Source organism: Hoplias malabaricus, chromosome Y (assembly GCF_029633855.1).
Source record: "Hoplias malabaricus isolate fHopMal1 chromosome Y, fHopMal1.hap1, whole genome shotgun sequence".
NCBI lineage: Eukaryota > Metazoa > Chordata > Actinopteri > Characiformes > Erythrinidae > Hoplias > Hoplias malabaricus.
The window spans coordinates 11693286-11706502 of NC_089820.1; positions in this window are offsets into that span (position 1 = coordinate 11693286).

Sequence of the window (13217 nt, forward strand, 5' to 3'; positions counted from 1 at the left end):
GGCTTTAATAATCCAGAGATTTTGCCTATTATTTGTCTAAAGTTGAACAAAAAGCTGTGCAGATGTAATTTACTTGTCAGAAAGTCAGTAACAGTGAGATGTGTATTTGTGTCACTGAGAAAAGTGTATCTTATTAGATTAGAATGTGGGCCAGTCTGCATCCTTCTCCCATTGTGGGTGATGTTGAGATTACCTAAAGTTTCAGTTTGGGTGAGCCTTCTGACTGCATGCCTTAAATTCTGGTGGGATACCCACTGCTGGGTAGGCTAGCTGTCTCTGTCTCTGCTCCCTCTGGGCCAGAGTGCATTTCTGGTTCTGTGTGGACCGGAAGATGTCTCAAGGCTGAACATGAATGAGTTGGTCCTCCTGTTTCCCAAATGGAGAACACCAATGCTTTTGGAAGATAGAGGCAGTTTAGATACAAGAAGAACTTGAAGATGAGTTGACTAATTTTCTCCTCAACAGGTAAGCACTGAGCTTCAGCTAAGGTATGCTAAGCTTCGCTAGATAATCTGTCACAGCCACTGGTAGGGATGGCATTTTAAATAATTTCATTTTAAATAAGTTTTAGTACCTGCACTGATACTCTGTGGTCCGTGTGCACTTAAATTATCAAGGCAATAAGTTTTAAGACATAAACTTATTTCGCAGAGAGCTGGCTAAGGCCATCATTCTAAACGACATTAATGTGAATTGCTATCAGTTACAACATTGTAGGAGACCGGCCATGGCTTGGCAGCAACCAGCGTGACTGAAATATCCGACAGAAACAGCTAGTTTCACTCTATATTGTCTCATTTTATGAATCATTTTACCCTATACATTGAATGACTTAAGATGTCTATATAGAGTAACATACACATGCCCATTCCTAATAACAGAAACAATATACCCACCTTAGCAGTTTTATTGAATCAATGTATATGCTCACAATAATTTGTTCAGTGTCTGACAGACTCCTAGATCATTGTACTATACATGTATGAGTAAACAAGAGTGTGTTTGTATTAGCAGAAATTACATTACACATCACACATTATTTCTTTGTCTTTTGTCCTTAATTACATATTTGTCATTGCACTGTTATTTTGTTGTCACATCCATAGTGTACATATTTTTATTTACATGTCAAAAATCTATATATAATAATGTATATATAATCATTTATAATTATATATAAATATATATATATATATATATATATATATTTTTTTTTTTTTTTTTTTCAGTATATTCTCTGTACAAGAACACCAGACAATACATTCTCTACAGTAATTTGGTTGAATAAAATACACACTTGAAGCTTGAGCATATGTTTGACATCAGTTGATGCCAATATATGTTATAATTTCTTTTTTGCCATGTTTGCTAACAAACTAGTCCAAAATACAGTAACTACATTTTTGTCTAAAAACTGCTGATATTCTCCATGCTGTGCCAGAAAGAATAATGAGCAAGGATTCCTGCTGGAGTAAGAGCTGCAAATCCATCATCATACAGTTGAAATGTAAACCGTTTTCTTTTTGGAGAAGCCGCATTCTCTCCTCCTCTGCATCTCTGGTACTTCTACCCTGCCTCTGTCTCCTCTAACTTCTTTGGTTCACCTGCCAACACCTCTCTCACCAGGCCCTCCACTGCACTAATTTCTCCCTTCTGCATGCCTCCTCTAGTGTGTTATCTCTGTTCTCTGCCTCTCCTATTACCCGCACCTGAACAGCCCTGACTAGCTTTGCTTGACACCAGTCACGGCACTTAATAGCTCAGACCTATTTAAACATACATGCAAATGTTCATAGTTGTTTGTTTTGGGACTTATCAAAATCAAAAATATGGTTACAATGGAGACCTTGTCAGAAAAGAAAAGCTAATCTGTACACACAGATAAATGAGAGATTGGTTAGAACTGTTAGCAAAATCTATTAACAGTAAATATTCAAATTTATTAACTAGGAATTACACAAACTGGTGGCATAATGTAAACTGTATCCTGCGTTAATCTGTAATGTTACTCACTGTGTAGTATTTCATCTTAACTTCTTTTCAGGGGAATGCTATTTGATTTTAGGTAGCCTGAAAAAAGCAGGTTTAAACCTGAAATCATGATTTTCAGCTAGACCAATATAAAAATACATTTTAAATAAATGATATGGTTCACTTTTTTAAGTGTAGCCTACAGAGCTTAAAATCGTCTGCCGAGAGGTGGTCAGCTTGAACAAACTGATGAAACTTTTTAAATAAACTGAAACTAAGCTAAAATAATAAAATAATAAACCCACCACAACACTTCAATGAGTGCTATTGAGTGCAAGATATACACATTGTGCAGCAGTACAGAACTCAAATTCCTCATTTGGAAAGGCAAGAAAAAGTATATATATATATATTCTACAATTATGTTTGCTCAAATGGGAACCATAAGTACCAGTACTGAGAACTTTGGTTATATGCTATATATGGTATTGTGATTCCTCCAAAGTTTGAACTTTTCTTCATAGTAAAACAGTAGTTTAGACATAAACAGTGGAGTGGTCATAGAGTGATCTAACTTGAAATATTATGTGAAAGAGAAACTCCTCAGCTGTATTATGGAAGAAACATTGTCTTTCTAAATTTGCCCAGATTTTTACACTGTAGCTTTAAAGTGAATACAATTTAACCAGGTTAAAAAAAACTCAGGTTAAAAATGTAAACAATTTGGAGCAGTGTAAATGGTTTCATACCAGACATTTACATTGAGTTGCACTGCACATTTAATTGTCTGAGTGTTTGGGTAACATAAAATCTTCATTTAAATACCAGGGAATGGTCTGTGTCATTGTATTAAATGGTATCAAGGTGATCTGTTCTGGAGAACATCCTGCAAATAACAAAGAGCATGCATTTTTTCTCTCTGAGGCAAAAACCAGTACAAGCAGTAGTTTTTAATCTCCTCAAACAGATTTTAAAATCACACGCTTTTATTCTGGAAAATAAACTAATACTAATATTACAAACAACCGAGAAATAAAATAATGAGTCTGATATAAACGTAATTAGACAGAAAATGTTGACATTGTGCTGGATAAAAAAATATTTACTAATGTAATTTACTAAGAAAAATAAGAAAGAAAAATAAACTATCTGTAAATTGGACTGTGGATAGAAGTGTGCTGAAACGTGGCATTTTGTCAAAAATATTCTGTTGGTGGTCTGCCCAGAAAATGCTGAGCAAACCGCCAGTGGAACGCCAACTTTGCCATCATTGGACCACCTACTGTCTTCTTGCAATCTGGGATGTTAAAAACACAAAATATTAAAAAAAAACAAAAAAAACAATAGCTGCTTCTTTTGTGAACATGAATTCCTTGTCCTTTATCAGTGCCTAGCTGCAAATGTTGTTGATTGCTGTAGGTTCCTGATGAGTGCCTAATATAGTGTGTGATGCATGGTTGCTATTGTAGTGAGAAAAAACTGAAAATTTAAGAAATTTGGCAAATCATTAAAGCTGTTAAAAATGTTGCACTTAAATACTATATGGCATAATAAATAACATTAAACAATATATTTAGGTTGGAATTCCCCCTTTTTATGGTAGTTTTAAAGTGGGTGTTGTGGTCAGACATTTCACTGAATTGCATCAGCTGAACATTTTCAGTGCCCCTGTGTTGGGAACGAAGTAGATCAGAGGGATGGCAACATGTTTAAACGAGAACTGGAGTAAAATGTTCTCTTTTACGTTGTTCTTCTGTGTTAAAACATGACCATCTGTTCTGAAAGTCTCCATTAAGCCATTTTTAATTAAGATTTATTAGCAACTGCAAGAAAATAGGACTTATGTTTTGAAAATCTTTGAAATTATTTAAACCATCTTTAGTTATTTCCTGCATATCTATATATAGCAGTGCTGTGATAATTAATCATTACAGATGTAGTCATTCATAGCCAACATTTGCTGGACACTCAGAGATAATCCAACAACAGTTACTTAACTTCATTATATTCTGTATGTCTAGGTAAAATTATGAATGGTAACGCATTGTTTTTATATTTCTGTTTATGTGTTTGTGTTTGACTCAGTTATGGACAGGTTTAATACAACTGTATGTATTTCCTGGTCATTAAATGATATGATATGAATTTTATTTGTGATTGATGAATGACTAAAAAGGGTTTCTTTACTAAGTACCTAATGTTTTATAAGACATTATATAAATACGAATCTGATCATACATGTATGCAGATCACACATTTAGTTTTTAGGTTTGTAAAACGATATAATAAGTTTGTCAAAAACATAATAACAGCCCTAGAGGGGTGTTGTTTGTAATGGCAGTTGTTTTCTGGTAGTGTGTAATTAGCATGTGAAAGGAGGTGAAGGTTTTTTAAGGTCCATGTTGATGAGTCGTCTGCCACCTGGACGGAGGCAGCCCAAGACAAACAGAAGCCTGTTTACCTCAGCAATACACATTGTAAAATGTAAAAGAACATTTCTGAGAAAGGACACCTCTGTTTTGTGTGGATACACAGGAAGGTCAAGTGATGGTTTTTGTTTTGTCCATGTTGCTATATATACAAAAAGAGCTTTGTGTTATGCCACAGAAGAACCACTTTGGAACACCTTAAGGAACATTTCAGTGGTTCTATAACCATTTTTAGATTACCATAATACAACTTACTTTTTACTGATAACTTTAGTATATTCTTGATAGCATGAAAGTTACACTTAATAAACACTTAAATGCTTGTTATTATTTTGTTCCTGGGAGGCAAGGCGGGACAACAGGGAGTGCCACTGCCCCACATGGTCCTGGGTTCTTGTTTTCAAATATTACCTTGGGTAATTGTGAGAAATCTTGTGTGTTCACACCATGTCTATGGGTTTCCTCCAGTGACTCCAGTTTCTTCTCATAGTCCAAAAGCACAAGTTGGTAGATGGATTGGCTGGGTGAAATTACCCACTTGAATATGTGGATGAGTGTGAGATGCCCTGTGACAGACTAACGCCTTGATCACGTTGTGATCCTGTCTTGCACCCAGTCATTTCAGATATATGACAGTGATCAGGATAAAGCTGGTACAGATAAAGAAGGAATGAATGAATAAATGAATAAATGTTATATTACTGGGATCTCTTTTTTTGGCCCTTTAACTATTTTAATGATTATTGTATTAACAAAATACAATACAAAACCCTTCAATGTAAGATGAGTATATTAATGGCAAGCAATTCTGTACAAATATAATTAAGATATATTTTAAGATATCTTTTATATTTCATTTTATTATATTATAAGATATTTTTATATATTAAGATATAGTTAATCAAGAAAAAGAGAAACTGTCCATATTAAAATGGACATGTAATTGAGGAAGAGGTTGAAAAGCCTCTAAGTAAGATACAAAATGAAAGAACATTTGGAATTGATAATTTAGATGGGAAAATTAAAAAAATGCTGTAAAACACATAATTAAACTAGTTTGCTATATTTTTAGTATAAGTATAGAGAAGGGTATTTACCCAAAGTTGTGGTACGAAGCAAAATTGATCCCACTATCTAAAGACAGCAAATGTTCCTTAAATGGATCCAGTAGTCGACCTATAAACTTACTACCAATCTTGAGTAAATTATTAGAGAAAGTAATTACATCTAGAATGCAAAGCTACTTATCTGAGAACAATCTATTGACTAACTCTCAGCATGCGTATAGGAGAGGACATTCAACATGCACTGTATTAATTCAGATGATTGATGATTGGTTAAAAGAAATGAATGAATGACTGAATTAATTAATTAATCACAAACTCTCAAATATTCAGATAAAACCAAGTAACCCAGGGTATTTCTTAACTATTTGTCATCACATTAGTAGCCATTTAGGATGTGTTCAGACTTGTCAGTTTTAGTTAGATTAAGATTAATCCTGGTGCAATTGCTCTGTGAGAGAAGCTCTTTAAAGTAAATGTGAACGCTAACTTTTGAACTCTGGTGCATACTAAACAAGCCTAAGCAGGTGGGTCTTCATCCATTTCTGAAAAAATTCTGGTGAAGGTCATCTCACATACGAATGCAATATGAACCAAATGAATCTAAACAGACCAAACACAGGTCATTGTTTCCCAAGATGTAAGACATGAAAGTGGTCATCAAAGACAATGAGCTGTGGACTACAAGTCTAAACACACCCAGGGTTTAGATATATAACTTTAGACCCAGTCCTGTCAAAGAGAAATCATGAAAAGTACAATAAAACAGTTGTTTCAATCAGCTACCAGAGAATTCATAAAGCTTAGTACTGGACTTCTCTACAGGGGTGAGTAGTAACCTGCACTGTAAAAATGGTCTGGTCTGGATATTTAGCTTATTTTAACTAGATGGGAAGCTGATATTTCAAGTAGACTAGACTATGGTTACGTTTACTGGTCTTCCATAAAAGTCAGCTGAGGCACTACAGTTAAATTCACTACTTAATACAGGTTTATAACTTGGATTGTATTGGGTTTTATTACTTGTTATTTTATCTGTTCTTTTAAATACCATTTTTTAATGATTCTTCATAATTATTTATTAATTAATTCATTGTCTGTAAACACTTATCCAGTTTGGGGTCTCTATGTGTCCAGAGCCTACCCAGAATCACCATTGTAAGGTGGGAACACACACTGGAGGGGGCACCAGTCCTTCAGAGGGTGACACACACTCACACATTCATTCACACACTCACACCTATTGACAATTTTGAGCCGCCGATCCACCTACCAATGTGTTTTTGGACTGTGGGAGGAAACCAGAGCACCCCGAAGAATACCCCCGCGTAGACAGGGAGAACACATCATGCTCCTCACTGATCGAGGGGGGCTCGAACCCACATCCCCTAAACCCTGGAGCTGTGTGAGCTGTGCCTGTTGCACTGAAGTGCCACCACTCTTTTTGATTATCATTTTATATATGTATGTATATGTGTATAAAATAGTACAAGAATGTGACTTTGTTTTTTTGTTTTTTTATATATGCTTTTTGAATTTGATGCCAGCATTTGACGTTGATTACATCAACTGAATGATGCAGAAATAAGTAACTGCACAAAGTAACTGTTAAATCATTGTTCTCTATATTGAAAGAATGACTTAAATCTTTTTGAGCCATGTAGTTTATTTTATATTTGTCCTAAATTACTATGTGTAATGCTCTATAAGACCATTAAATTTATTATGTGTCTGTTTCGGTATGCACTATTGTTGAGCATGTAAAAAAAATAAAGGTATTGATTCAGCGTCCTTTTCAACCCTCCCCAACAACCTCATGCTCTAGCAGAGTGGTTACCATGTGATACCAGTGTGACTTCTGCTGGAAAAGTGTAAAACTGATTAAACATTGTTCAAAGGTCTATAAAACCTACCCATTATCACAAATTGACTTATACCAAGACTCTTGCCACATTACATATGTTATTCACTCAAGAGCAATTAACTGAATTCCGCCAAATTATAATAAAAATGTAGCTAGCCAGGTATATATTTTATGCTCTTCCATATTAAATTTATTTTCATAATTCTAATGATGTGTATGAATAGGTTGTGTACTCCTCATTTTCTGCAATAACAAGCTATAATCTTCCAGAAAGGCTTTACACTACATTATATTCACCCAACATGTAAGGTAAAGTCAAGTAAGGTACTGATATTGGTTGATTAATTCTGCATTAAAAATGCCACTCTAGCTCATCCCAAATACATTGGTAGAGCTCTTTTACTCCAGAGAATATTGGTCCTCTCTGTTACTGGTTAACACTTTGTTATGAAGATAATAGAAGCTGTTTTCTTATTGAACAATTAGTATTTACACTCAGTGAACTAGAAGTCAGAGTGATTATAATGAGCTAAAAAATCTGTCTCTCTTTCATGGAATATATTGACCACAAATTAACTTTTTAATAATAGTTACAGTCATTTCTTTCGCAGAATACAATTCTGAGCTGAAAGCCACTTTTCAGTAAGGTCACGTTAGCTGACTGTTGGTGTAGGGTGTGTGTTGATTATAAAAATAAAAGGCAGCTAGCAAACTGTACCACATTCATGTGTGATTAACAGTTAGCTGGCCAATGCAACAGTCAATATTGGCATCCTGTGTGTGTCTGTGTGTGTGTTTGACCAAGCAGCCAGGTGGGAACAACAGTGGCATTTTATCCACTATGGAGTCAACAGTGTCTTCATGGGGTGTTGAAGGGTTACACCCATGCACACACACGGAGAGAGAGAGAGAGAGAGAGAGAGAGAGAGAGAGAGAGAGAGAGAGAGAAGAGAGAGTGTGTGTGTGTCAGGCGAGGAGTCCAGCTGGGGGGAGTCTCAACCCTGAGGCAATATTTACCCAAACCCTCATTACACTCCACCCACCCTGTGTGTGTGTGTGTGTGTGTGTTTGAACTAGTTGTATTATTCTCACCCATTCCCAGTTTGAGGCAAAAGTGAAATATACATGTTTGTGCATGTGTTAGTGTGTGTGTGTGCACATGTTTGAGATTGCACTAGTTGTTCCATTTCCATTTTGATGCAAAATTGAGTGTCTGTTTGTGTGTGTGTGTGTGTGTGTGTGTGTGTGTGTGCGCGTGTGGGTGTCTGTTTGCACTAACTGTTCTATTCCCACCTATACTCAGTTTAATGCAAATGTAGAATCTATGTGTCTCTCTGTGTGTCTGAGTAGCTTTCACTTTTTCTCTGAGAAAGAGCTGGAATATACTGATGGGAAGTTTCACTTGGATTCTTTGAAATCAATAGATTTAAACTGAAATATTAACTTTAGGCTGTGAAAACTATTTTGTCACACTGTAATTTACACTAAAAGTAGCTTATTATACTAAAACCATGAATCTTTCAGGCCTACACATATCCCAAAACTAAGCTAATGCCCTAAGCTAATGCAACAGTTACATAACACATGGACAAACTGCATACTAAGCATACTGGAAGTTTAGCAACTGAAAATGATTTCCCTAAAAGAGTGATAACCCTAGCTACACATGGCCTCCTTTAGATATGCTTGCTGTTGAATATCAGAGAGTTAAAGAGATCTATGAACCTAGCATAAATCATAACCTTTAAATATAGTGTGAATTATATGTTGGAATAGGTCATAGTAATGTTGCATATTGTACTGTATGCTGACACATATCCAGATCTTATGCAGGAATAGTGTTATGCAATGTGGAATTAGCCATGTGAAAAATTCCAGATGTTCCTGCGAAAACTTCCTGGCTCTCTTACAGTAGTGTAATAAGAATGACAGCAAAATGGTGTATGTTTCTATTTTTTTTACTTTGCAAGTCACAACACAAGGCTGCTGAGGCAATAATTGTGCAAGAACATATTTGAGGTGAGGCTAACAGTATTCTTATGCTATCTTTGTTTTAATATGGAGTATATCTTATTCTTTCTTATCAGGCTGAATATTTACATGTGATTTAAATAAAGACAACAGTGCATATTTGAGTGTTGGTCTGGTTTGAACAGGCTTAGAAGTTAATTCACACTCCGAACAATACCTCATTATCAAATATTCCATTCATGTATTCATTTTGGTTAATACAGTGACAAGTTTAATGTTGAAGGCAGCACAGTGGCACAATAGGTAGCGCCACTGTCACATAGCTTTATGTCTGTGAGGTTCAAACCAGACTTTGGTTCACTGTTTGAGCTTGATGTGTTCTCCTCATGGGTTTCCCCATGGTGCAATTTCCTCCCCCAGTACAAAAAACACATTGAAAGCTGGATTAGCTATTCAAAAGTGTCCATAAGTGTGAGCGTGTGAAAGAGTGTGTGAATACACGTGTGATGCCCTGGATGGACTGCCACCCTATCCAAGCTGTGTGCCTGCTTTTCACCCAGTGATTCCAGGTGGGCCCCAGAGTCACTGCGACCCTGAATGTAATGAATTAGACACAGTAAATTAATGAATACATTTAAAATTCATCATAATGAAACTGCTCCATTCTTGTATGAAACAGGGATGAAATATAAAAAGATGAAAATGTAAATGATGGGTTTTTATGTGCTTCTTTAGTTGAGTAGAAGCAAACTCCACTAACAAGAGTAAATGGAAAAGTAGCATATTTCACTTCAGGTGTCTGTTTATTCTTAAGTAAAAGTCTTGAATTAAAATTACACCTTATTTTATGCAAAGTTTTATACAATATTATGAGCAAACTCTATATGTCTACATAGAATTTTATAATTGAATAACCCATGGTAGGTATTCAAATGTAATGAATTGTTTAAAATTGCATATATTCCTATATTTAGGTGCATTAATGATGACTTGAAAGTTTAACTTTAATATTGTTCAGGTTTTTTTGGCAATAAAGTACCATTTATTTACAACTAGTGCAATCTCAAGTACCATTTTAAAACAAGACATATGGCTAGTGTTACCACATGTCCTGGTTTTCTAGAATTGTTCTCTTTTTTTACTGTCTGTCCTGGAAAATTAATCATCCTTCTGGGGACGCCTATTGTCCCAGTTTTCCGTGAAAATGCACCCACATTCAAATATTCATTCACATTTAAATAAACATATATTCTGCTGTTGCATCAGTGTTCTCTTCCCCGCACCTACACAGGCGTGGTGTGCTGGTCTCTGCTGCTGTAGCGGACAAATGCTTTTATTTGGTTGGTTGTTATGTAGGCTGTGTTCGAAAACGTACTGAAAACTCTCTCCCTAGACAGCTAGGGTCAGTTTCCAACCTCTACCCCTCTATCTAGATCTGTTTTCCACTACTCAGATGTGGCAACACTACATGTGTCAAAAAACAGAATAAAAAAGGACCAAAGTACAAACATGCTCCAAGCTTTAAACTAAATGCTATGAGATTCATGGCATTGTTCACATTTTCATAGAAAACTCAGCTGAGAATGTGATATAACGTGAGGTTATGAAGTTTGCACAGTGCTACAATCATCCATTACTTGGGAGCTACATGAGGCTCACAGATCAAATGCAAAATTAAAAAAGAAAACCTTGTATTTAGCTTATTATTATATCTTAAAAACCATTGTTGATACAGATATTCAGTTGGACACACATGGCTTGTAAAATCACGGCACTCTGGAGCAGTTACAATTGAGTGTAAGGTCACACAGCGCAATACCAAGCATAGTATAGAGGAGTAAAATGCTACCCAGCACTGGGCTTTGGAGAAGTGGAACTGCATTCTGTGGACTGATGGAGCTCCATTAAAATCCTCGCTTGCACTCTTGTGGCTGAACACCATCAGATTCTCACATGTTCCAGCATCTAGTGTTAAGACTTTCTAGAAACGTAGCAGCTGTTACTGCAACAAAGTGGGGCAAAAATATTTTGGTTGAGTTCTGAATTATTTAATGATGTTCCTGTAAATTTCAAAATACATCATTATCATCATCATAATGTGTGTTGTCCTGAGTGTATTATAATCATCATATTCATAGTCATCATCAACATATATCTAAGTATAAATAAAAGACTAAGATTTGAAACTAATCAAGGAATCACTGTCTGTGTGGGTTTTCTCTGGGAGCTCAAGTTTCCTCCAATAATCCACACACATGCTACTAGGATTGGCAGCATGAAATTCTCCACAGTCATGTGTGAGTGACTTTGCGAGGTTGTGAGCGTGGTAATTTCGACACAGGGATGAGTGTGTAAATGAGCGTGTGAGTGTGTGATGCCTTGCAATGGACTGGTGCCCTGTACAGTCTGTGCACCCAAATATTTTGGGTAGGATACCCAACATGAATCCTGATCATGGTGTGTTGAATATGATGTGATGTGTTGATCACGAATATGTTGGTTGAGCTCTGAATTATTTAATGATGTTTCTGTAAATGATTGCACAAATTAATGCAGGAAAGATTTGTGAAAACTAAAACACAGGCATAATGTTTGATGACACAGAAGCACAAATGGAATCATTCATTGATGTAAGAGAGAAAAGCACAAATATTCCACTAATTGTGAAAACATACGACTTATTTTAATGTTATGCAAGTTTCTAGCAGGTTATAGGACGGACTCTGTGTGGAGGATCCAATGCAGTTTGCTGAAAAAGTGACCTAAATTGCACTGGTGGACTATTGCTCATTGTAAGGTAATGGCTATGGGAGGGATAAATTGAGCTTTGTTTGTAAAGAGCTGATATTGCAGTCTTTTTGTCAGACATCAGTCACACACAGACACAAACAGCCTCCTTTCCCCCAATCAGTGAGACTCCAAATTCATAAACAACCACACTGACCATATAAACAGTAGCGGTATGTGTGTTTGAATGTGTATGTACCCCTTGTTTCTACACTCATTGACCATATCCATAAAGGTGTACTTTGAATTTCGGAAATTACAGACTGGCTGTCTATTTTCAATTGGTGGTCTATTCTCAGTCCAGCAGTGACACTGAGGTGTTATAAAACACCAGAGCACTGCAGCGTCTGATCCACTGACACCAGCTTAACACATGTTACCACACCATCACCATGACAGTATAACTGCAGTGTAACTGCAGAACTGAGTTGCACATATTCAGGTTGGCTTGTGTTTAATATGAAATCATTATAAAATAGAAGAATTATTTTGATGCCTAGCTAGAAGTACTGGTCTCAAAGCAGGAACACACCCTGGACAGGGCTTCAATATACGACAGGACATCAAACAGTCACACACCCTCTCACTCCTGTGGACAATTTTACACAGTCAAGCCATCTACCAACATGTGTTTTTTTGATTATGGGAGGAAACTGGAGGGGTGAAGACTTGTACAAAATTCCTCTGTGACATATGTGGTCAGCCACTGCTTCTTTTCAAACTGCTACTAGTACAAAATCATTTAACAGCTAAACATTATTAGAGAAGAATATTTTGCTGACAAATCCAGTTATTTACCTCAAGGTATCCACTGTAGAATTTGAACTTGTGATAATTGAACCAGTGCTTACACCACTGGAAATTAATTAATGAATTCATTATAACCACTTATCCAGTTCAGGGTCGCGGTGGGTCCAGAGCCTACCCGGATTCCCTGGGTACAAGGCGGGATCACACCCTGGAGAGGGCACCAGGGCTTCACAGGGTAACACATTCACCCACACACTCACACATATGGACACTTTTGAGTGGCCAGTCCACCTACCAATGTGTGCTTTTGGACCGCAGACACAGGAGGAACACACCAGACTCCTCACAGACAGTCACCCGGAGCGGAACTTGAACCCGCAA